Raw genomic sequence first — 25,143 nt, forward strand, 5'->3', positions numbered from 1 at the left:
GGGCAGAATCTTAGAGGTCATCTCATCTAAACCTTCATATAATGTTTGCATCAACCCTACAAAAATCCCTGAAAACTGGTCATTTGGCCCCTTGATAAGAGAAACTCAACTTTCAAGGCAAACTGTTCTATCTATAGATAGTGCCAAACTGCTGGAAAGTTCTCTCCTATGTTGAGTCCCAATCTACCGCCTTCTCATTTCTGCTCGTCAACTCTTATGCCCTCTGGGGCTAACAAAGTCTAATTCCTTTTCCTGTCACTTCCCTTCAAATAAAGGATGACAGCCGTCATGCTGTTTCCTCACCAAACTAAACCCTTCAACCATTCCACACTTGAAATAATTTCGAATCCCTATATGTTGTTCATCACTGTATCCTTCATGCTGGTATCTACAGTGCTGGCACATTTTGGTTAGGTAAATAACCAGCTGAGTGAATAAAGAGATAAACAAGGGACTTCCCTTGCGGTCCAGTGGTTAAGACTCCACGCTTCCACTACAGGGGGTGCAGGTTAAATCCCTGGTTGGGGAACTAGGATCCCGCATGCTGCGGCCAAAATAAATAAATAAATAAATAAATTCTTTTTTTTTTTTTTGATGATTATAGCAGCTTTATTCTTTCTTTTTTTTTTGAATTTTCTTTTATTTATTTTTTTATACAGCAGGTTCTTATTCGTTATCCGTTTTATACATATTAGTGTATACATGTCAATCCTAATCTCCCAGTTCATCCCACCACCACCACCACCCCCGCTGCTTTCCCCCCTTGGTGTCCATACGTTTGTTCTCTACATCTGTGTCTCAGTTTCTGCCCTGCAAACCGGTTCATCTGTACCATTTTTCTAGGTTCCACATATATGCGTTAGTATATGATATTGGTTTTTCTCTTTCTGACTTACTTCACTCTGTATGACAGTCTCTAGATCCATCCACATCTCTACAAATAACCCAGTTTCGTTCCTTTTTATGGCTGAGTAATATTCCACTGTATATATGTACCACATCTTCTTTATCCATTCATCTGTCGATGGGCATTTAGGTTGTGTCCATGTCCTAGCTATTGTAAATAGTGCTGCAGTGAACGTTAGGATGCATGTGCCTTTTTGAATTATGGTTTTCTCAGGGTATATGCCCAGTAGTGGGATTGCTGGGTCATATGGTAGTTCTATTTTTAGTTTTTTAAGGAACCTCCATACTGTTCTCCCTAGTGGCTATATCAATTTACATTCCCACCAACAGTGCAAGAGGGTTCCCTTTTCTCCACACCCTCTCCAGCATTTGTTGTTTGTTGATTTCCTGATGATGGCCATTCTGACAGGTGTGAGGTGATATCTCATGGTAGTTTTGATTTGCATTTCTCTAACAATTAGTGATGTTGATCAGCTTTTCATGTGCTTCTTGGCCATCTGTATGTCTTCTTTGGAGAAATGTGTATTTAGGTCTTCTGCCCATTTTTGGATTGGGTTGTTTGTTTCTTTAATATTGAGCTGCATGAGCTGTTTGTATATTTTGGAGATTAATCCTTTGTCTGTTGATTCATTTGCAAATATTTTCTCCCATTTTGAGGGTTGTCTTTTCGTCTTGTGTGTAGTTTCCTTTGCTGTGCAAAAGCTTTGAAGTTTCATTAGGTCCCATTTGTTTATTTTTGTTTTTATTTCCATTACTCTAGGAGGTGGATCAAAAAAGATCTTGCTGTGATTTATGTCAAAGAGTGTTCTGCCTATGTTTTCCTCTAAGAGTTTTATAGTGTCTGGTCTTACATTTAGGTCTCTAATCCATTTTGAGTTTATTTTTGTGTATGGTATTAGGGAGTGTTCTAATTTCATTCTTTTACATGTAGCTGTCCAGTTTTCCCAGCACCACTTATTGAAGAGACTGTCTTTTCTCCATTGTATATCCTTGCCTCCTTTGCCATAGATTAGTTGACCATAGGTGCCTGGGTTTATCTCTGGGCTTTCTGTCCTGTTCCATTGATCTATATTTCTGTTTTTGTGCCAGTACCATATTGTCTTGATCACTGTAGCTTTGTAGTATAGTCTGAAGTCAGGGAGTCTGATTCCTCCAGCTCCGTTATCTTCCCTCAAGACCACTTTGGCTATTTGGGGTCTTTTGTGTCCCCATACAAATTTTAAGATTTTTTGTTCTAGTTCTGTAAAAACTGCCATTGGTAATTTGATAGGGATTGCATTGAATCTGTAGATTGCTTTGGGTAGTATAGTCATTTTCACAATATTGATTCTTCCAATCCAAGAACATGGTATATCTCTCCATCTGTTGGTATCATCTTTAATTTCTTACATCAGTGTCTTATAGTTTTCTGCATACAGGTTTTTTGTCTCCCTAGGTAGGTTTATTCCTAGGTATTTTATTCTTTTTGTTGCAGTGGTAAATGGGAGTGTTTCCGTAATTTCTCTTTCAGATTTTTCATCATTAGTGTATAGGAATGCGAGAGATTTCTGTGCCTTAATTTTGTATCCTGCAACTTTACCAAATTCATTGATTAGCTCTAGCAGTTTTCTGGCGGCATCTTTAGGATTCTCTGTGTATAGTATCATGTCATCTGCAAACAGTGACAGTTTTACTTCTTCTTTTCCAATTTGGATTCCTTTTATTTCTTTTTCTTCTCTGACTGCCATGGCTAGGACTTCCAAAACTATGTTGAATAATAGTGGTGAGAGTGGACACCCTTGTCTTGTTCCTGATCTTAGAGGAAATGCTTTCAGTTTTTCACCATTGAGAATGATGTTTGCTGTGGGTTTGTCGTATATGGCCTTTATTATGTTGAGGTAGGTTCCCTCTGTGCCCACTTTCTGGATAGTTTTTATCATAAATGGGTGTTGAATTTTGTCAAAAGCTTTTTCTGCATCTATTGAGATGATCATATGGTTTTTATTCTTCAATTTGTTAATATGGTGTATCACATTGATTGATTTGCATATATTGAAGAATCCAATAAATTCATTCTTAAAAAAGAGAGGTAAACAAGCCCTTTCATGGTAGATGGTGCCATGACTTGTTTCCTTAAGTCTTTTGTCTTAATTAAGGATTTCCTGGTTGCCAGGAAAAGAGCCTATTGTAGCTAGTTCAAGTGAAAATTCAGGTTTAAAGGAAGCATCCAAGGGATTCTAAAGTAAGCTAAATGTGGAGGAATTAAAGGGACTTGTAGAATGAGAACAATATCAGAAAGCCCCACCACCACCACTACCCCCACTTCCTTCTGTTCTCTGATCTCTACCTTCACTTCATGTGTCTACTGTGTACACTTCTTGACATGCTGGTTTCCACTATTGCTCATGGCCCAACGTGGTGGCTGTCCCATAACCATAGTCCCATACAGCTCCATGTCCATCAGCATTAAGTAACAGGGGCTCTGTGTCCCGGTAGAGAGGAACCGATTGGTCATACTTGAGTCAGGTAGCTACTCCTAGACCAATCGACAATAGCTAGTAGGCAGGAAGGAGGAATCATCTAGTACAAACATGCATCCTTCAGCACCTCTTTAGCAAGGGTTCAAAGGGTTTGTTCAGAAGGAAGGGAAGATTCTTTGGTAAAGGAGTATGGGTGACTAGAAATGCTGGCATCTCTTGTACACCTTTAAGTATGAGTATTATAAATTTGTCTGAATGACTTATGGTGCTCTCGGAGAACCACTTTATCCTTAGGATGTCCAAACATGAGCTCTAGGGACTAGGGCCTTTCAGAACTTCTTGTGCTTCTGTAATTCTACTTCAGTACCATGAGGCCCTGAAAAGCCTGACCAGTGGCCATAGGTGCTCTGGAGAGGGCTCAAGCTTCCCACCTGCAGGGGAATGTTCTACTGGAGTTATTAGTGGCGCCTTAGATCCTGTCAGTGATCTTGGCCATCTCTGGTAATATAGAAGATCCAATCAGCAAGTGCCAACCACATAAACAGCCCATTTTCTTCTTCCCTGTATTCATAGGGAAGGTATGTGTACATGGAGTAGTGAGGGTTATGGTTAGGTAAGGGCTAGAGAAAAGGGAAATATGGCTGTTTTGTAAAGGAAATTAAAATTGACTGACTCATAGACTGGAAAGTCCCTTAGTGATCATCTAGCCATGTGGTCATCAAACTGTGTCTCTCGGACCTCTAGGGTTCCTCAAGAGCCAAAGAAGGAGGTAAAACAGGAACAACTGGCAGGCAGATTTCCACCCACCACCACCACCTGGACCACCAGCATTTTTCCAGCAACCAGAGAAATTCTGCTCTTTTAATATTCTATGCTAGGTTGCTGTGTGTTATCTCACTCTTTTATAGGTGAGTAAACTGACTGCAGAGAGGGGAATGACTTGCTCAGGGTCGCACAGCTAGCTAGAGTCTGAGCTGAGCTGGCTCCAGCTGTGCTGACTCCCAGAGCCCTCTCTCTGTTGGCACAGCACAGGTCATATTGAGACAAGAAAGAAAGCAGGGGCTTCCCTGGTGGTGCAGTGGTTGAGAATCTGCCTGCCAATGCAGGGGACACGGGTTCGAGCCCTGGTCTGGGAAGATCCCACATGCCGCGGAGCAACTAGGCCCGTGAGCCACAACTACTGAGCCTGCGCGTCTGGAGCCTGTGCTCCGCAACAAGAGAGGCCGCGATAGTGAGAGGCCCACGCACCGCGATGAAGAGTGGCCCCCGCTTGCCACAACTAGAGAAAGCCCTCGCACAGAAACGAAGACCCAACACTGCCATAAATAAATAAAAATAAATTTAAAAAAAAAAAAAGAAAAAGAAAGAAAGCAATGATTTTTGACATGGAGAAGTATCATGATAGCTAACCATCTGTGTTTTCCTCCTGCAGCGAAGTGTGAGGCATTCATTACTGACACGTTTCCATTGCCCGATAGCCCAGGTATACAGCTGTGCTTGGCAGTGTTCAAGCAGCAGGACAGTGATGAAGTGGTAGCTTTAGGGCTCAAGCCCCCTAAAAGGCCAAACTCACTCCTTAGGTGTCTGTCTATTTTGCAATTAGCTAATTCATAAAGGGACCCTGTAACAGTTAGGGTAATTTAATTGCAATCAACAGAGCCCTACTCTAACTAGCCTAAAAGAGAGATTGAGAGAGAGTATTGAGGAGTCCTCCAAACTGACAGTGTCAAGGCACCATGGCTGGAATGAATGAAAGTCAACCAATTTTCCCGAGATTGCAAGGTCATGGGAGAGGGAAACAGATGGATGAACTCAGTTCACATGACCACCTCCTTAGTGTCCACTGAGGTTCCTTTGTACAACTGCTGGTTCCAGGCTCTCCAGGTCACCATATTTACTGCTTCCCTTGAGCCAAGTCTTGGGTGGCATGGCTTAAGCAGTCACAGGCTACCTAGCCCACAAGTGGCCCTTGCTCCTTCTCCCCTCTCCCAGTCTGACCTGGCTTTTGTCATGCTTCTACCACTCTAAGAATCATAACACCAAACTCTTGTCATAACCCTAAGTAGAGTTTCCATGCTCTCTCAGTATCTTGCAGCCTGGTGTTATGATTCCTTTGACTCACAAATACAGTTTCTTACTGTGCCCTCTCTTTTGGGAATCTGGGAATGGTTTCTTTGGGACCAGGATAGAGGGCAAGATGCAAAAAAGTGTAGCATGCAGAATTATCCCCCTTCTTTGACAGACCATCTAGAACTGGACTCAAACTTAGAGTTGGTTCAAGAGTTAAGGGGCAACCTTTGTTCCCCATCTTGGTTCATGAATTTTAGCCTAGAGCAAACAGTCAGCTCCAACATATTTCCTCACTGGCTCTCCTAGAAGGTCTATGGGGACTTCATACAGACTGAATCCCTACATCAGAGTCCCGGCAGCAGACACAAATTAGGTCCACCCCATGGACTTCGCTGCAAAAACATTTAAACACATAACCTCCAAAGTCACTTCTAGCTCTGAGTGTTCATGATTCTCTGATGAAAACAAAGGGAATTTATTTCTAAGAAGAGGGTGATAAACATCTTACTCAATAAACCATAATTCATTCTGCCGGATTCTGGAGACTTCCTGGCTGATCATTGAGAATACTACCATAATGCTGAACTTCTGCCATTTGCCTGGGAGTTATGACGTCAGACAGAAGAGTCTGACCTGACCCTTGGAGGAAAAATGTTATCTAAGCTATGAGGCGATAGACCCCGTCTACCCTCAGAACCAAACACATCACTCTCTGGTTGACTCAGGCCGACTGACCAGCGGCTGAGGGGTTGCTGATGGTTGATTGAACAGACCATTTGCAACAGACAGAAAAAATGGTCTGTGCCATCTGCTCTGCAAGCAACCTTCATTGTGACCAAAAGCCAAGGATAAATTCAAAAGAAAAAATCAATTCAGTTATGCATGTGACTAAGCTATGTTTCATGGTGAGGAAACTAAAAAAAATTGGTTGTTCCGTGTAACTGAAGAATATTTTCCCAACCCCCAAATGGCATGCCATTATGTTTTGAGTTGTTCCTTCAAAATGGGAATGGTTTTTATCAACCATTTGCACTGATCCTTCTAAAAAAAAAAAAAAAATGTTAGCCATACAATATGTGACCGCAACACACAGAGGAGCTAGAAATGTCCAGATGTACTGCCCTTCAATCCAAAACACTATTTGAGGTGGGCTTGCCATCTTGGGTAGAGGAGGGATTCCCAGGTATGTTCCTGAAGTAGAAAAAGGCAGACACTTTGGCACTTAGTCAACTGTATCATCAGCTCAGTTACACAACTCACTGTTGTGAGTGACAGTTGCTGGGATCTTGAAATCAATTTCCTTTGGCTTGTTCTGAGTAACTCTGCACACCTGGAGTGTTTGGCTTGAGGTATTTCCGAGAAGGGAATGAAAGTTGGAAATAGAAATGGTACATTTCAGTTGCCCTCTCATTAGAAGAGGCAGGGACCAAACTTAGCCCAGCAGACCCTGAGAATGCTGAGTAAGATCAGACTCATGACTCTCAGAACAGGAAGAGAGACTGGGAGAGCAAGCAGTCCAAAGCAAAAACTGATGATAAAAAGAGTAATAATAAGAATAATAATAGTAAAACTTATGGATTGTAGAGGTTTTATTCAGATGCCTAGCCAGCATCCATATCTCCCTTCTTCTTTCCCAACAGAACTTCAGTTTTCTTTGGACATCCAGCCTTCCTCCGTGTAGCCTCAGGTGAAGCTGACTGTACCCCTCAGAGCCAGGGTAAGTTCCATTGGTTAAATGTGTCTTACAAGTAATTGGTCAGAACAGGCATGTGTCCCAATTCTGGACAATAAGATATACGCAGAAGTTTGCTGGTGGGATTTAAAAAAAAAAAAGTTACTTTGCTTCAAATAGAGAGTCATAGGAGAGACATCCTTTTTCTTCCCCAGGACATTGACATATGAAGATGTGGTGCCTGGAAGTAAGGCACCCATCCTGATACCAGCCTAAGAGTGGAGCTAGCACTCAGGATCACAAATAGAAATATGGAAAGAGCCAGGTTCTTGATGAAGTCACTGAGGAACTAATTTAACTAATCCTGAAGACATCCTCTCCCTAAACTTTCAGTCACATGAGCTATTACACTTCCCTTTTTAAGCCACTCTGAGATGGAGTTTCAATTACTTGCAGCCAAAAACATCCCAAGTTAGAGAATGCTTACCATGTGCCAGCCACTGTGCTTGGTACCCTATAAGCTAAAGGGAAATAATTTTCCCTTATTTGCCTTGTGGCAGCCCTGTGAGATGAATATCATTGTTATCTGATTCTACAATTGAGGAAATTAAGTCTTAGGGATATTAAATAATTTGTCAGAATCAGTTGCTAAGTGGTGGAGACTAGATTCAATATTTAAGCACTTTGACTCCAGGACCTACAATTTTAGCCTCCATGCTCTATAACAGAAAAGGAAAAGATTTGTTCCAAAAACACCATAAGTCAGTATCATCCAAGGGTTGAAACCAAGGTCCAGTGCTCTTTCAGTGCCCGTAAGGATGGTGATGATTTCAGAGATCAGGAGCCAGTGTGGTCTCTCCTTTAACCAAGGCATCGCTTCTCACGAGACCTATACTCTGGCTTGAATGACTAGCCTTTCTCTTTAATCATTAGCCATATTACCTGGTTCTCTATGCCCTTCCACCTCCTTTTTCATTTGTGCCTTTTCAGTTCATTAATTGACTTTTTGCAGCCATTGAAGAGAGACATGATTATCCTGGAAACCCCTGCCATGACAGGGGTTACATCATTGCCAGTGGGAAGTTTTCACCACCAGGGAAATTAGGCTGTCTGCTGGGGACTTGCAGGATGAGTTGGCAGGTTTCCCATGCTAATTGGTTTCAGTCTTGATTCAGCACGTCTCCCAAGCCAGGTGACAGCTCAATAGTGGCCAGAAGTCCCAGACATGGAAAGAAGGCAGACACCTGAAGCTGCTTTAAGCTGAGGATGGGTCACCAGGAGCTCCCCCATAGGGACCTCACAGGCCTTTGATTGTCCATGAGTGAAAGACAGAGTGACAATGGCATGACAAACTGATATCATCATGCTAATAGGACAAAGAAAAATGAGGAGCCCACCCTTGCATTGTGGGGTTCTAGACATGGGAAAGCAGTAGGATGTCGTGGTTTTGAGCATGGTCCCATAATTAAGCCCATATGGATTTGACTCCCAGTTCAGTTACTTGTTAACTAGTGAATGCAAAAAAGTGAGTAATGGAACATCCCTGAACCTCAGTTTCCTCTTCTGTAAAAAATAAGGGTAGGATGATTGTGGGGATTAGAGCTGATGAGCATTACTCTGGAACATAGTAAATGCTCAGCGCCTTTGAAGATAATGATACTGGCTGCAATAATATGACAATAATGATGAAAAATTGAGTGGATAGAGAACATGTGTTAATTCTCATGGTCAAAATTTCTTCTTAATAACAACTCCAGACAGATCCCATACTTGAGATTCTCCGCTTCTATTTTGCCCCATGCTCCCATGTTTCTTCCCTCCTTAAGGAAAGCACAATTTGGTGCACTTGAACTTTACCCAAAAAACTGGATCTTCTGTGACTGACTACAAAGATGATTTCCTATTGTATCAAGCTGTGTTAATGGTGAACACCCACCTCAACTCAGTAGAGCCAATTAGTCAGGCTACATACAGAATTGGAAAAGGTGAACCAACACAGATATGGTTACTTTCAAGAGAAAATGTTGGTTACAGGGTAACTAAGCCTCAGTATTCAAAGCTATTATAATGATCTTATCAGGTTCATGGTGTGAAGACTTGGACTATGCTTTATTCAAATATCTCCCCAGGATTTCATTTTATCTGCCATTGAATATGATGTAGTTATCCAGTTGGCCAAAATATACACGTCTTATCTGACAAGGTAGCAGGGAAGATTTGCACCCAGGTTTCTAAGTCTATTGGTTGAAGTAAGGTATGTACAGACTATCATTTGAGCAATGTGTGGGCATCATATTTAATTGGATCCCCTCCTTTTGTGCCTGTATGTGTAAAACTGAAATACATAGAAGAGATGATCTAGTGCAGAATTATAACTGTGCTCCATGGATCCTTGGTGGAATGATGAAGGTACTGCCAAGGGTTTGAGGCTAGGGGAAGACTGGAGTTTATGAAACTCTAGAATGCCCACCCCTGACTTCAACCAGATCATCTATTTCTGGTTTCCCTGCTGGGTTTCCATGTGATGTTACTCAAAAGTTTTTTAAAGTTTGGACATCACCCTCCTGATTGAACCCACTCATTTTTCAGAAGAGGAGACTACAGCCCAGAAAAGTCATCTGACTTCCAAGGTTGCACAGCTAGCTACTAATGGAATCTGACTAGAATTCCAGACTCAGAGATCAGCACAAGTTGCCTAAGAAAAGCTACTGAAGCATTCTCTTGCAAACATACACTTTTAATCTTCATGACTGTCACTGTGAACATCAACAAACACTGCTGTCATATACCTCCCTGTGAGCGTGTGATACTATATTTGGCACTTTAGGGCTTAGAGGGGCAGAGTGCAGGGGTAATACCAGGAAGGCTTCTGGAGAATGAATGCCTGGCCAAAGTTTTGAATGCTACATATGAGTTTAGCAGGTGGAAAAGGGAAGAAATGGGAGTATTCCAAACATTAAACCTCTTTGAAATTGAGAACAATGTTATAAATGTAAGTCCTATTGTTCTCACCAAATTACCAAGTGTAGCAGTCAGAGTCCAGTCAGGAAACAGCAAGCAGATTAATATTTCAAATCAGAGGATTTAATCCAGCAAAGTACTTACAAAGTGTTGGAAATGCTAAAAGAACAAAAAGGAAAAGTTGAGGTAAGCTGGAGACTAGGAAAAAGCAGAAAGCAGCTCTATGTTGGGACAAACACGGGAACATGTTATTATCCAAGTGCAGGAATGCACTTATGACTGCGCCACTGGGGGTGCCAGAAAGGGTGATGGAACCATGAAGGAGGACCAACAGGGAGGGCTCTCCCAGGCCGGTACTGAGCTGTTGTGACTGAGGTTGGAATTGGCAGAGATTCAGTCACTCCCAAAGATCACACGAAGAACACGCCGTCTCACTTCCTCCCACCATCCAACTTCCTACCAGTGCTTCCCCTTGGCTGAACCTGCAAAGGGGGTCTGGGATCTGTGGTTTGCAGGGGTCTAGGCCCTGTAATGCAGAGCAGCGTGTGTAAAGGCAAGAATGGTGCTGAGAATAAGCAGGAAATAACCAGCACACCATATTTTCTAAATGTAATATTCTTCCCAGAAATTTCCCCAGGGTCTTGCTCCCTCTCCCCTACAAACACACATTGACACAGTGATATACCCACAGTAGCAACCCAGTAGTGGACATTTGCAATTCTTTTTCTGTCCAGTACCTGAAGTCTCTTCCTATCTGGGGGGAATCCCCCATTGTACAAAGATGAAGCTCTAGATCCTGGATTTCCCAGCTTACTTGCAGCTAGGAGGTGGCACATGACCAAGGCTCCACCAATCAGATACATCTGTTCCTAGACTTGGAATCAGGAGCTAGTGACCCAAAGAGGTAGAAACAGGGAGGTTCCATCCTGATGGAGAAGTAGCCACATCCAGGTTCCAAGTGCTGTGGCAATTGTGTCCTTACCAAACTGGTCTGACATGTGACCTGGCCCTTAATCTCTAGCCTCCCAGGGATTTTGAAAACTATCCAAATCTTGCTAATAATTTCACTTTCTGCTTAAATCATCTAGAATAATTGTCTGTTGCTCACAACAAAGAACCTCTACTAGCATAAACTCCCTCCTTGTTTTGTGACCAGAGATCTTATATCTTCAGTCTAGCCCTTATGATTGCCCATGAGTTTTAGGGAGCTTCATCTCCTACAGTATCCAAGAGAAATAGGCAATGGCAAATAAGTAGACTTTGGCCTAGAACCCTCTAGACGTCCTGAGAGGCTGGGATGTGCTACCAGCCTCCAGCATCCATAGTTATGGAATCAAGCTATCCCCAGCCATGACCATGGAGAAGAGTCACTTGCCTTGAGGGTTAAGTTCAAAACCCAGTGGCAGAGACTGGATCATCTTCATATCTCTCCCACAAAGGTTCACTGCACCCAGGAAGCTCTTGACTTTGTTGCATCTCCTTCCCTCTCCCAAGCCAAGTTCTGTCAGAAATTATTAGCCTCTACACGCTTGCAATTTCAGAACCTCCAGCCTCCTTGCAATATCAGTCAGCAATTTCCAAGGATCTCTCTTACTCTAAATCATCATCTATTAAATTAGTCATCTATTGCTGCATAATAAATCACCTCAAAACTTAGTGGCTTAAAATGCTAGTAGTATTTATTACTTCCCATGGTTTCTGGAGGTCAGGCATTCAGTCGGGGCACAATAGGAATGGCTTATCTCTGCTCCACAATGTTTGAGGGTCTCAGCTAGAAAATTCAAATACTGGAGGTTATACTCATCTGAGGGCTCATTCATTCAGATATCTGACAGTTGCTGCTGGCTGCGGACCTAGCTGGGGTGACCAACTGAAACACCTCCCACACATGGCTTCTCCATGGCTTGGGCTTCCTTACAACATGGCAGCTGCGTTCCAAGAAACAGGTGGAAGCAATATTGCCTTCTAACCTCAGAAGTCATGTGGCATCACTTCCACCACATTCTGTTGGTCAAGCCAGTTACAAAGATCCACCCCATTTCAAGGGAAGGACACAAAGACCTCCACGTCTCAGTGGAGGAATATCATTGTCACATTGTAAGACAAGCCCGTGGAATGGGAGATATATTGATGAAGTTTTCTTGAAAATATTTTCTGCCCCAGTCACCTTCAGTAATTCTCAGGTTTAAAAGGCCTCTTTGGACTCATTCTCCTTTGATCATGTAGCAACTCACTCTGTACCTGACCTTCTAAGTATACCCGTCCTCAGTGAGTCCACCTACCTTCTAGGAAGGGGACTGCACTCAGTGTGTCCCAGGTGCTCTTCTGGATCCTTCTTCTGAAGAAAAGCAAATAAATGCAAATGTCTTCTCAATAGAGCTCTCTGCTACACACACGAACCCAAAGATACTGATTTCACTGACTCCTCGGAGCTGTACACCGCATTATGGTTCACACTGCGCTTTTGCTTGCACAGCTCATTTAATCAATAACTCCAAGGTGATTTTTCTGATGAAAAAAATAAATAAAACTACACAGAGTTAAGTACAAACGTGGCTCAAAAATTGCTCACACTACACTTTCCCCACTCAACTTCTGCCACCTTGAATTATATTCATGAAGACCCAGCCCCTCAAGGGCTGACACCTCAGCATAAAATGCATTCCACATCAGCAAGCTTGTTGAGGTGGGAGAGGAAACCCAACAAGGTGGGGTAGGAAGGTGGCTTACACAACAGGAAGAGAAGGCCCTAAACTTGAGTTAATGTTCCCAAGTAAGGATCCTGCAGGAGCTGGATGATTTGGAGATGGAAAGGCAACAAATAAATTGACTGGGCTTTTAGCCCTTAGGTAAAGCATCAGGGATTCATTGCTGAGAATTTTCACAATACCCTCCTGCAGCCTTGCTTCCTCAGTCCTTTGCTGTAGGCCAGGACTGACTCTGTGTGAGACAAGGGCAAAATCATGTCAGGGAAGCCGGAACTGGGTAAAAACTCTAGACTGCTCAACAGCGTAGAGATTCTAGTCCCTGATTTTGATGGAGGAGAATCGCTTTAGGTTTCTACCATGACTGTAGAATAGGAGTCACTTGCACTTGTCAAAAAGCTGTAGTTATCAATGCTCAAATTTGAAATGGGCCTCTCATAGTAAATAAAAATAATAGCCATCCTTTGAAGATGCTTAGTTTGTGCCAATCACTGAGCCATGCTCTTCACAGGTGTTATTGAATTTGATTGATTAATCAAATTAATCAAACACATGTTATTGAGTACCTATCATGGTCTCCTAGAGTTTATATTCTTTGAGGTATGTCTGTTAGAGCTGGGACTAAAACTGCTTCTCTGGGATTCCACAGCCTGACACATTAACCACAAAGCCATAGAACTGCATGCTGGTAATGGGTGTATCTTCCATGACCTGAGGGGTTAGTGCCAGGCATCCAAGGGTTCATCTTGGGCTGCAGGGCTTAGCAGGCTGAACTAAGAGTTTAGAATACCTTGGTGATTTGTGGAGACAACTCAAAGGAGGAAAATGGAGAGGTTCTCACAGGCCCAGCATAGGTAGAGAGAATGTCAGAATGACTGGCCAGGCCTAGGTTGGAATTCCAGCTCTGCCACTTGTTAGCTATGTGACCTTGGGTGAGTTACTTCACCTCTCTGTAAAGAGGGGATAAAATAATTAAACAAGATAATGAGCTTAAGTATAGTCCCTGGCCCACAAGAAGTGATCATTCACTCAATGCTTAATGAAGATGAAGATGAGGATGAGGATGCAGCCTAGCAGGAGGGTCTCCAGGTAGCAGTCAGAGCCTGGAAACCAAGAATGAGAGTTGAATATACTGCGAAACAAAGTGGGGAACAAAATATGCATGCCAGCACCTCAGAGGTAATGACTGGGGGATTGCACCAAGCTAGGAAAAAGGGAGAAGGTCAAATATCAAGAAAGATGCAATTCACTATCTCTTCAATTCGTTCATCCATTCAGTCATTCAGTAAACATTTCCCAGGCCCCTGCTACATGCAAGAAGCTCTGTAGTGCCAAAAGGAATACAGGAACTGGTGCTGTCTGAGAAAGCTGGGCAGAGAGGCAGTCAGGAGTGCAAATATCATCAAAAGACTTTTGGAAATACCAGTCCAGAGATGTGGGGCTATGCTGGTGCATCAGGAAACAGAGTAAGGACTCGCAGCCTTCTGCCATGGTTCAAGTAGCCTCACAGACATTGAATCTGCCACCAGGTTCTAGGAGTTTAAGATGCCATCGGGGACTAAATTGGAAAGGCCTCCCTGAATGGCCCTGTCCAGTCTGGACCATCCTAAGTAAACCTAATCACTCTTAGAGCCAAGCTCTGAGACAGACCTGGTTTCAGGGGTCTCAGGCTTGCCCCTCACATGTCCAAAACAGGCAGCTACCTACCACCGCAAGGGGCCAGCCAGCCAAAAGCGGTCCTTGTTGAACTGCCAGAAACCCCCTCACTAGAGCCAGGCCCACAGGGAGACGTGCACTCAGTAGCTCCACTCACATGTACCAAGAGCTTACTATGTGCCAGTCTCTGGTCTAGGCCTGGGGATACAGTATTGAATAAAACAAATGAGGTCCCTGCCCCCTTGGGGTATATGTTCAGGTTGGGGAAACAAACAGCTAGAGAGCCACAATACCTTATCTGAAACATTCACCACAGATGTGTTTTGGGGATAGAGAATTTTTCACATTTTAGAGAGGTCATGCTGTTCAAATTCCATGTAATACATTATACCCCTTAGAGTCTGGGCCAGCTCTTCATAGTCAAACACATTAACAGTTCTGTAGCTGCACATATCCATGTTTACACTAAGAGGGATAAATTAAGAAAAAAGATAGTTTCCCATCAGTTCAGGTCATATTTTGCTACAAAAACTGCAGATTTATATCAAAAACAAACTGATGCGTGCCCAAACTATTTTTTTTAATGTTCTACCTTGAGGGCATTTGGAATTTCAGAATTACAGAGGAGGACTGTAAACAAGATAATTTTAGATAGTGATACAGGCAATGAAGATAATCAAAAAGGATCATATAATCCTGAGTGAGGCAGGGAGAGAGCGACTTCACGTAAGATGGGTTCTTATCTGAAGCACCGCGCAGGACCCTCATACACATTGTCTCATGTCATCCCTCTACTCCCTGGGAGGTAATGCTGTCTCTTCCATTTTACAGTAAGGAGCTGGAGAACTGGTACCATTCAGAACCTCATTCTACGCCAGCATTTCCCAAATCTCCACAAACAAATACCACTCGTGGTTTTACCACATTCACATACCACACTGCTAGTCCTTAAGGTTCTCCTTTAAATCAAATCAGTTTTTGTAACTTACATAAATTTATCTTTAAAGGAAGCATTATAGAACTACCATAAGTGGAAAGATAGTATCTTCGTAATACACATAAAAATGTTTGCCTCAACGCTACCTAAACGTTATCTATGTAGACCACACTTTGAGAAATGCTGACCTGTAGGCCAACAAGCGGAACTCAGCCTGAGCCCAACAGTCTTCCTCTTGCCAGGCACTGCCTTTCTAGACCAGGATGGCAGCAAAGACCAACTGGACCCATTTCCCCAGCTCACTCCACATCTTAGACCCAATGGAATCTTCACCTTCCTAGGAATGTGTCCAGAATGGACTCTGGGGATCAAAGAAGAGGAGTAGCCTCCAGGCACTGTGCTAGCGCCTTGTTGAAGCTTCATAATCCTGGGGTAGATGACACTACTACCCTCATTTCACAAAAGAGGACACTAAGGCAAGGGGAGGCCAAGGTCACAGAGCAACCAGAGGCAGAGCTGGACCTCAAACTCGGCTCTCAGACCTCCAAAGCTTGCACTCAGTATTTCCAGCCGCAGCCTTCCCCAGTACTGCTCCCATTCTCCCTTAGGCTTTCCAGAGCGCTCTGCTACACAGCTCTACTAAAGTTCTTCCTCGCCTACCAAGCCAAGAGCTCCTAGAAGGCACAGCCCATGTCTTAGGGCTCCCTGAAGACTGTAAGATGTATGAAAGCAGGGATCATTTCTGTCTCATTCAGCTCTGTGTCCCCTTCACATAGTGCAGTGCCTGACACCTCCAGGCGGTGCTCAATAAATACTTGTTGAATGAATGAATGGATAGATGAAAGAATGGCTGGGTATCCACCCACGAACCTGGTATCCCAATACCTAGCACAGTGCTTGGCATATAGAAAGAGCTCAATAAAGACTTGTGGAATCATTAAATAACACTCCTGTTACTTACAGATTAAGTAGAACTAAGAGTTTCTAATTCTGTTACCTTGAACTCAAAAGAAAATGAATTTTAAATGGGATGTTCTTCTGTTTAAATAAACAAACAAGCTACCAATAGGCAAAGAAAGAAGAGAGAACACTTTTTAATTCAGTTACTCAAGATCAATTCAGATAAACTTAAAATGTTAAAAGCCTTGGATTTGAAACCAAACCTGAGCCCGAAAAGAGACATCTTTTTGGCAATGTGCTTCCACAAGAACATTTGCTGTAATTCCCAGCATTGGTATCAGTTCCCCAGAGGTTGATGGCACCAACCAAATTTAAGTGATTAAATGTGTTCCTGGAATTCTCAAGTGTTCCTCCTGACTCAGATGGAAGGTGTGTGCTCGGGGACGGGAGGGAATATCTGACGATCTCTATTGTTCAGTGAATGTGGGTGTAGAAGGGTGGAGAGGAAGGATAGGGGCCCATGAGTCCCTTATTTCACAGGGCTTGGAAATTTAATATAATGTGAAAGCAACTGCATGTAGAAGAGCACACTGGGTTCTCTGTCAAATCCGTTCTTGTTTCACGGTGTGATCATCTCAGGAAACACCCTCATCAGGCACACTCCACTGGAATCTCAGATGTATTTAGCAAGCCCCTGGAAAAAATTCTCAAAGACAGAGATTTGCCTAGCACAGGGGAGATCAAGCATTTTACTCCTCCAAGTCAATAAGACAGAAAGATGCAGGATCATTGTACATATTCAGTGATAGCAGGGGAAGTGTCTAACTCAGTGCCCAGCACATAAGAATCCAAGAATTCCCTTTTGTAGTAATAAAAAAGCTCCATGTAACCAAATTCTGTCCAGGTCCCAAATAATTATTTACATAATATGGGAAATTTGGAAATGGCCTGAATTTCTTTCCTTTCATCTTTTTCCCCCAACAGCCCTTTGAGGCCCGTTGACAATGGCTTTATTTAATCTCCATGCTGTTGAGGAGGCAATCAAGGCTAAGACAATCAGGCAACTGACCCAAAGTCACACAGCAAGGAGGTGGCAGAGCTGGGATGGAAGTGCAGTGTTTTGGACTCCAGGGGCTATTTTCCTGGACTCCTCGACCTCTCCCAGTTGCTGATTTGGCTGTGTCTTGACCAGCCCCACCCATGGATGAAGCAAGTAGTCATTTGAGATGAGTGATTTTTTTTTTTTTTTTTAGAGAATTGAAATTTCAACTTTACTGCTGATTACCACAGGATTAGAGAACGTGGCTTTGAGTCTATGGCAAAGTGGACTTGCCCATTCTTTACTCTTGAGTCAGGTGGGCTTTTCTAGCAGGCATGGTCGAGGTAGACATTTTCAGGGGTGGGTCCCTTACTGCACAGAGGTACTGAGCAGATCAGAATGTTAGCGTCTGCTCAGGTAAGCAGATCTTAAATGAACGCCTATCACAGACAGGCCTTGAAAGTCGCTTCCTTCTTCTTAAACTTGCCAATCAGTCAATGCGTAGGTTTTTCTTCTTCCTCTAGAGAGGGGCTCCTGAGGTTAGGGGAGAGAAGCCAGGGTGAGCACTTACTCTAGCTAATGGAGCATCAGGAGTTGGGAATACATATCTCCCCGGTACCCATCTAATTGAACGTTAGATTCTTTTTTTATATATATAATTTTTTTTTAGACAATTTGAAATGCATCCTCTTTATTTATTTATTTATTTATTTATTTATTTATTTATTTATGACTGTGTTGGGTCTTCGTTTCTGTGCGAGGGCTTTCTCTAGTTGCGGCAAGTGGGGGCCACTCTTCATCGCGGTGCGTGGGCCTCTCACTATCTCAGCCTCTCTTGTTGCAGAGCACAGGCTCCAGACATGCAGGCTCAGTAGTTGTGGCTCACGGGCCCAGTTGCTCCGCAGCATGTGGGATCTTCCCAGACCAGGCCTCAAACCCGTGTCCCCTGCATTGGCAGGCAGATTCTCAACCACTGCACCACCAGGGAAGCCCTGAATGTTAGATTCTTTACACGAATTGTTTCAAGTAATCTTCACATTTTTATCACCATTTTATGGATGAGGCAACTCACACTTAAAGATGCTACTTTACCTAAGATTGTATAGTTTGCAATGGGAAGACCTCTGTGTGATTTGACACTTGTCTTTAGTTCCGCTGGTATGTTTTGTAAAGAAATGAACTAGCAAGAGGACCTTCAAGATGGTGGAGGAATAAGATGCGGAAATCACCTTCCTCCCCGCAAATACATCAGAAATACATCTACATGTGGAACAACTCCTACAGAATACCTACTGAACACTGGCAGAAGACCTGACTTCCCAAAAGGCAAGAAACTCCCCAAGTACCTGGGTAGGGCCCAAGAAAAAAGGAAAAACAGAGAGAAAAGAATGGGGACGGGACCTGCACCTCTGGGAGGGAGCTGTGAAGGAGGAAAAGTTTCCACACACTAGGAAGCCCCTTCACTGGCAGGGACAGGGGGTGGGCAGGGAGGAAGCTTCGGAGCCACGGAGGAGAGAGCAGCAACAGGGATGCAGAGGGCAAAGCAGAGATTCCTGCACAGAGGATCAGTGCCGACCAGCATTCACCATCCCGAGAGGCTTGTCTGCTCACCTGCCAGGACGGGTGGGGGCTGGGAGCTGAGGCTTGGGCTTCAGAGGTCAGATCCCAGAGAGAGGACTGGGGTTGGCTACGTGAACACAGCCTGAGGGGGCTAGTGCACCACAGCTAGCCGGGACCTGTCTGGACCTGTCTAAGAGGCAAGAGACCATTGTTTCAGAGTGTGCGAGGAGAGGGAATTCAGAGTATCGCCTAAACGAGCTCCAGAGATGGGCATGAGCCGCGGCTATCAGCATGGACCCCAGAGACAGGCATGAAACGCTAAGGCTGCTGCTGCAGCCACCAGGAAGCCTGTGTGTAAGCACAGGTCACTACCCACACCTCCCCTCCCAAGAGCCTGTGCAGCCCACCACTGCCAGGGTCCCATGATCCAGGGACAACTTCCCCGGGAGAACACATGGTGCGCCTCAAGCTGTTGCAATGTCACGCCGGCCTCTGCCACCACAGGCTCGCCCCATATTCCATACCCCTCCCTCCCCCCAGCCTGAGTGAGCCGGACCCCCCATAATCAGCTGCTCCTTTAACTCCCTCCTGTCTGGGCGAAAAACAGACACCAGAGGGCAACCTACATGAAGAGGCGGGGCCAAATCCAAAGCTGAACCCCAGGAGCTGTGCGAACAAAGAAGAGAAAGGGAAATTTCTCCGTGCAGCCTCAGCAGCAGCGGATTAAATCTCCACAATCAACTTGATGTATTCTGCATCTGTGGAATAACTGAATAGACAACTAATCACCCCAAAATTGAGACGGTGGACTTTGGGAGCAACTGTAGACTTGGCGTTTGCTGTATGTGACTGACTAGTTTCTGATTTATATGCTTATCTTAGTTTAGTTTTTAGCACTTGTTATCATTGGTGGATTTGTTTATTGGTTTGGTTGCTCTATTCTTTTTTTTATTACTTTTTAAATTTAATAATATACTTTTTAAATGTTTTATTTTAATAACTTTATTTTATTTTTTTTCTTTCTTCCTCTTTTTTTACTCCCTTTTCTTCTGAGCCATGTGCCTGACATGGTCTTGGTGCTCCGGCCAGGTGTCAGGCCTGAGCCTTGGAGGTGGGAGAGCTGAGTTCAGGACACTGGACCAGCAGAGACCTCCTGGCCCCATGTAACATCAATTGGCGAGAGCTCTCCCAGAGATCTCTGTCTCAATGCTAAGACCCAGCTCCACTCAATGACCAGCAAGCTCCAGTGCTGGACACCCCATGCCAAACAACTAGCAGGACAGGAACGCAAACCAACCCATCAGAAGAGAGGCTGCCTAAAATCATAATAAGTTCACAGACACCCCAAAACACACCACCGGACGCGGTCCTGCCCACCGGAAAGACAAGATCCAGCCTCATCCCCCAGAAAACAGGCACCAGTCCCCTCCACCAGGAAGCCTACACAACCCACTGAACCAACCTTACTCACTCAGGGCACACACCAAAAACAATGGGAACGACGAATCTGCAGACTGAGAAAAGTAGACCCCAAACACAGCAAGTTAAGCAAAATGAGAAGACAGAGAAATACACAGCAGATGAAGGAGCAGGGTAAAAACCCACCAGACCAAACAAATGAAGAGGAAATAAGCAGTCTACCTGAAAAAGAATTCAGAGTAATGATAGTAAAGAAAATCTTGGAACTAGAATGGAGAAAATAGAAGAAACGTTTAACAAGGACCTGGAAGAACTAAACAGCAAACAGTGATGAACAACACAATAAATGAAATTAAAAATTCTCTAGAAGGAATCAATATCAGAATAACTGAGGCAGAAGAACGGATAAGTGACCCAGAAGATAATATAGTGGAAGTAACTACCACAGACCAGAATAAAGAAAAAAGAATGAAAAGAATTGAGGACAGTCTCAGAGACTTCTGAGACAACGTTAAATGCACCAACATTCGAATAATAGGGGTCCCAGAAGAAGAAGAGAAAAAGAAACAGACTGAGAAAATATTTGAAGAGATTATAGTTGAAAACTTCCCTAATATGGGAAGGGAAATAGTCAATCAAGTCCAGGAAGTGAAGAGAGTCCCAAACAGGATAAATCCAAGGAGAAACATGCCAAGACACATATTAATCAAAGTATCAAAAATTAAATACAAAGAAAAGATATGAAAAGCAGCAAGGGAAAAGCAACAAATAACATACAAGGGAATCCCCATAAGGTTAACAGCTGATCTTTCAACAGAAACTCTGCAAGCCAGAAGGCAGTGACAGGACACATTTCAAGTGATAAAAGGGAAAAATCTACAACCAAGATTACTCTACCCAGCAAGGATCTCATTCAGATTCGACAGAGAAATTAAAACCTTTTCAGACAAGCAAAAGCTAAGACAATTCAGCACCACCAAACCAGCTTTACAACAAATGCTAAAGGAACTTCTCTAGGCAGGAAACACAAGAGAAGGAAAAGACCTACAATAACAAACCCAAAACAATTAAGAAAATGGTAATAGGAACATACATATCGATAACTACCTTAAAGGTACATGGATTAAATGCTCCAACCAAAAGACGTAGACTGGCGGAATGGATAAAAAAAACAAGACCCGTATATAGGCTGTCTACAAGAGACCCACTTCAGACCTAGGGACATATAGAGACTGAAAGTGAGGGGATGGAAAAAGATATTCCATGCAAATGGAAATCAGAAGAAAGCTGGAGTAGCAATTCTCATATCAGACAAAATAGATTTAAAAATAAAGACTGTTACAAGAGACAAAGAAGGACACTACATAATGATCAAGGGATCAATACAAGAAGAAGATATAACAATTGTAAATATTTATGCAACCAACATAGGAGCACCTCAATACATAAGGCACATGCTAACATCCATAAAAGGGGAAATCAACAGTAATACAACCATAGTAGGGGACTTTAACACCCCATTTTCACCAATGGACACATCAACCAAAATGCAAATAAATAAGGAAACACAAGCTTTAAATGGTACATTAAACAAGATGGACTTAATTGATATTTATAGGACATTCCATCCAAAAACAACAGAATACACTTTCTTCTCAAGTGCTCATGGAACATTCTCCAGGAGACGTCATATCTTGGGTCACAAATCAAGCCTTGGTAAATTTAAGAAAATGGAAATCGTATCAAATAACTTTTCCTAACATAATGCTATGAGACTAGATATCAATTACAGGAAAAAATCTGTAAAAAATACAAACACATGGAGGCTAAGCAATACGCTACTAACTACCCAAGAGATCACTGAAGAAAACAAAGAGGAAATAAAAAAATACCGAGAAACAAATTACAATGAAAACTCAATGGCCCAAAACCTATGGGATGCAGCAAAAGCAGTTTTAAGAGGGAAGTTTATACAATCCTACCTCAAGAAACAAAAAACATCTCAAATAAACAACCTAACCTTACACCTAAAGCAATTAGAGAAAGAACAAAAAAACCCTAAAGTTAGCAGAAGAAAAGAAATCATAAAGATCAGATCAGAAATAAATGAAAAAGAAATGAAGGAAACAATAGCTAGGATCAATAAAACTAAAAGCTGGTTCTTTGAGAAGATAAACAAAATTGATAAACCATTAGCCAGACTCATCAAGAAAAAAAGAGAGAAGACTCAGATCAGCAGAACTAGAAATGAAAAAGGAGAAGTTACAACTGACACTGCAGAAATACAAAGGATCATGAGAGATTACTACAAGCAACTATATGCCAATAAAATGGACAACCTGGAAGAAATGGAACAAATTCTTAGAAAAGCACAACCTTCCGAGACTGAACCAGGAAGAAATAGAAAATATAAACAGACCAATCACAAGCACTGAAATTGAAACTGTGATTAAAAATCTTCCAACAAACAAAAGCCCAGGACCAGATGGCTTCACAGGTGGATTCTATCAAACATTTAGAGAAGAGCTAACACCTATCCTTCTCAAATTCTTCCAAAATATAGCAGAGGGAGGAACACTCCCAAATTCATTCTATCGGGCCACCATCACCCTGATACCAAGACCAGACAAAGATGTCACAAAAAAAGAAAACTACAGACTAATATCACTGATGAACATGGATGTGAAAATCCGCAACAAAATACTAGCAAAAACAATCCAGCAGCACATTAAAAGGATCATACACCATGATCAAGGGGGGTTTATCCCAGGAATTCAAGGATTCTTCAGTATACACATATCAATCAATGTGATACACCATATTAACAAATTGAAGGAAAAAAACCATATGATCATCTCAGTAGATGCAGAAAAAGTTTTCAACAAAAGTCAACACCCATTTATGATAAAAACTCTCCAGAAAGTAGGCATAGAGGGAACTTACTTCAACATAATAAATGCCATATATGACAAACCCACAGCCAACATCTTTCTCTATGGTGAAAACCTGAAACCATTTCCACTAAGATCAGGAACAAGACAAGGTTGCCCTGTCTCATCACTGTTATTCAGCATAGTTTTGGAAGGTTTAGCCACAGCAATCAGAGAAAAAAAAGAAATAAAAGGAATCCAAATTGGAAAAGAAGAAGTAAAACTGTCACTGATTGCAGATGATAAGATAGTATACATAAAGAATCCTAAAGATGCTACCAGAAAGCTACTAGAGCTAATCAATGAATTTGGTAAAGTAACAGGATACAAAATTAATGCATAGAAATCTCTTGCATTCCTATACACTAATGATGAAAAATCTGAAACAGAAATTGAGGAAATACTCCCATTTACCATTGCAACAAAAAGAATAAAATACCTAGGAACAAACCTACCTAAGGAGACAAAAGACCTGTATGCAGAAAACTATAAGACACTGATGAAAGAAATTAGAGATGGTACAAACAGATGGAGAGATATGCCATGTTCTTGGACTGGAAGAATCAACATTGTGAAAATGACTATACTACCCAAAGCAATCTACAGATTCAGTGCAATCCCTATCAAACTACCAATGGCATTTTTCACAGAACTAGAACAAAAAATTTCACAGTTTGTATGGAAACAAAAAAACCCCTAAATAGCCAAAGCAATCCTGAGAAAGAAAAACGGAGCTGGAGGAATCAGGCTCCCTGACTTCTGACTATACTGCAAAGCTACAGTAATCAAGATAGTATGGTACTGGCACAATACAGAAATATAGATCAATGGAACAGGATAGAAAGCCCAGAGATAAACCCATGCACATATGGTCACCTTATCTTTGGTAAAGAAGGCAAGACTATACAATGGAGAAAAGACAGCCTCTTCAGTAACTGGTGCTGGGAAAACTGGACAGCTACATGTAAAAGAATGAAATTAGAACACTCCATAAGACCATACACAAAAATAAACTCAATATGGATTAAAGACCTAAATGTAAGGCCAGACACTATCAAATTCTTAGAGGAGAAGATAGGCAGAACATTCTGTCACATAAATCACAGCAAGATCTTTTTTGATCTGCCTCCTAGAGTAATGGAAATAAAAACAAAAATAAACAAATGGGACCTAATGAAACTTAAAAGCTTTTGCACAGCAAAGGAAACTATAAACAAGATGAAAAGAGAACCCTCAGAATGGGAGAAAATATTTGCAAACGAAGCTACTGACAAAGGATTAATCTCCAAAATATACGAGCAACTCATGCAGCTCAATATCAACAAAGCAAACAACCCAATCAAAAAATGGGCAGAAGACTTAAATAGACATTTCTCCAAAGAAGACATACAGATGGCCAAGAAGCACATGAAAAGCTGCTCAGCATCACTAATTATTACAGAAATGCCAATCAAAACTACAATGAGGTATCACCTCACACCAGTTAGAGTGGGCATCATCAGAAAATCTACAAACAACAAATGCTGGAGAGGGTGTGGAGAAAAGGGAACCCTCTTGCATTGTTGCTGGGAATGTAAATTGATGCAGCCACTATGGAGAACAGTATGGAGGGTCCTTAAAAAACTAAAAATAGAACTACCATATGACCCAGCAATGCCACTACTGGATATTTACCCTGAGAAAACCATAATTCAAAAAGAGTCATGTACCACAATGTTCATTGCAGCTCTATTTACAATAGCCAGGACATGGAAGCAACCTAAGTGTCCATCAACAGATGAATGGATAAAGAAGATGTGGCACATATATACAATGGAATATTACTCAGCCATAAAAAGAAACGAAATTGAGTTATTTGTAGTGAGGTGGATGGACCTAGAGTCTGTCATACAGTGTGAAGTAAGTCAGAAAGAGAAAAACAAATACCCT

General features: G+C 42.3%; 1 protein-coding gene across 2 annotated transcripts in view; it reads left to right on the forward strand.

Annotated features, from left to right (window-relative positions):
* ADRA1B (adrenoceptor alpha 1B) overlaps nt 1–25,143 on the forward strand; it is a 255,747-nt gene that overhangs the window by 132,001 nt on the left and 98,603 nt on the right. For both annotated transcript variants that reach the window (XM_057541728.1, XM_057541727.1), the window contains one exon: nt 7,076–7,152. The gene's annotated coding sequence lies outside the window, so the exon portion shown is untranslated. The remainder of the gene's footprint in view (nt 1–7,075; nt 7,153–25,143) is intronic.

Source organism: Balaenoptera acutorostrata, chromosome 2 (assembly GCF_949987535.1).
Source record: "Balaenoptera acutorostrata chromosome 2, mBalAcu1.1, whole genome shotgun sequence".
Taxonomy (NCBI): Eukaryota; Metazoa; Chordata; class Mammalia; order Artiodactyla; family Balaenopteridae; genus Balaenoptera; species Balaenoptera acutorostrata.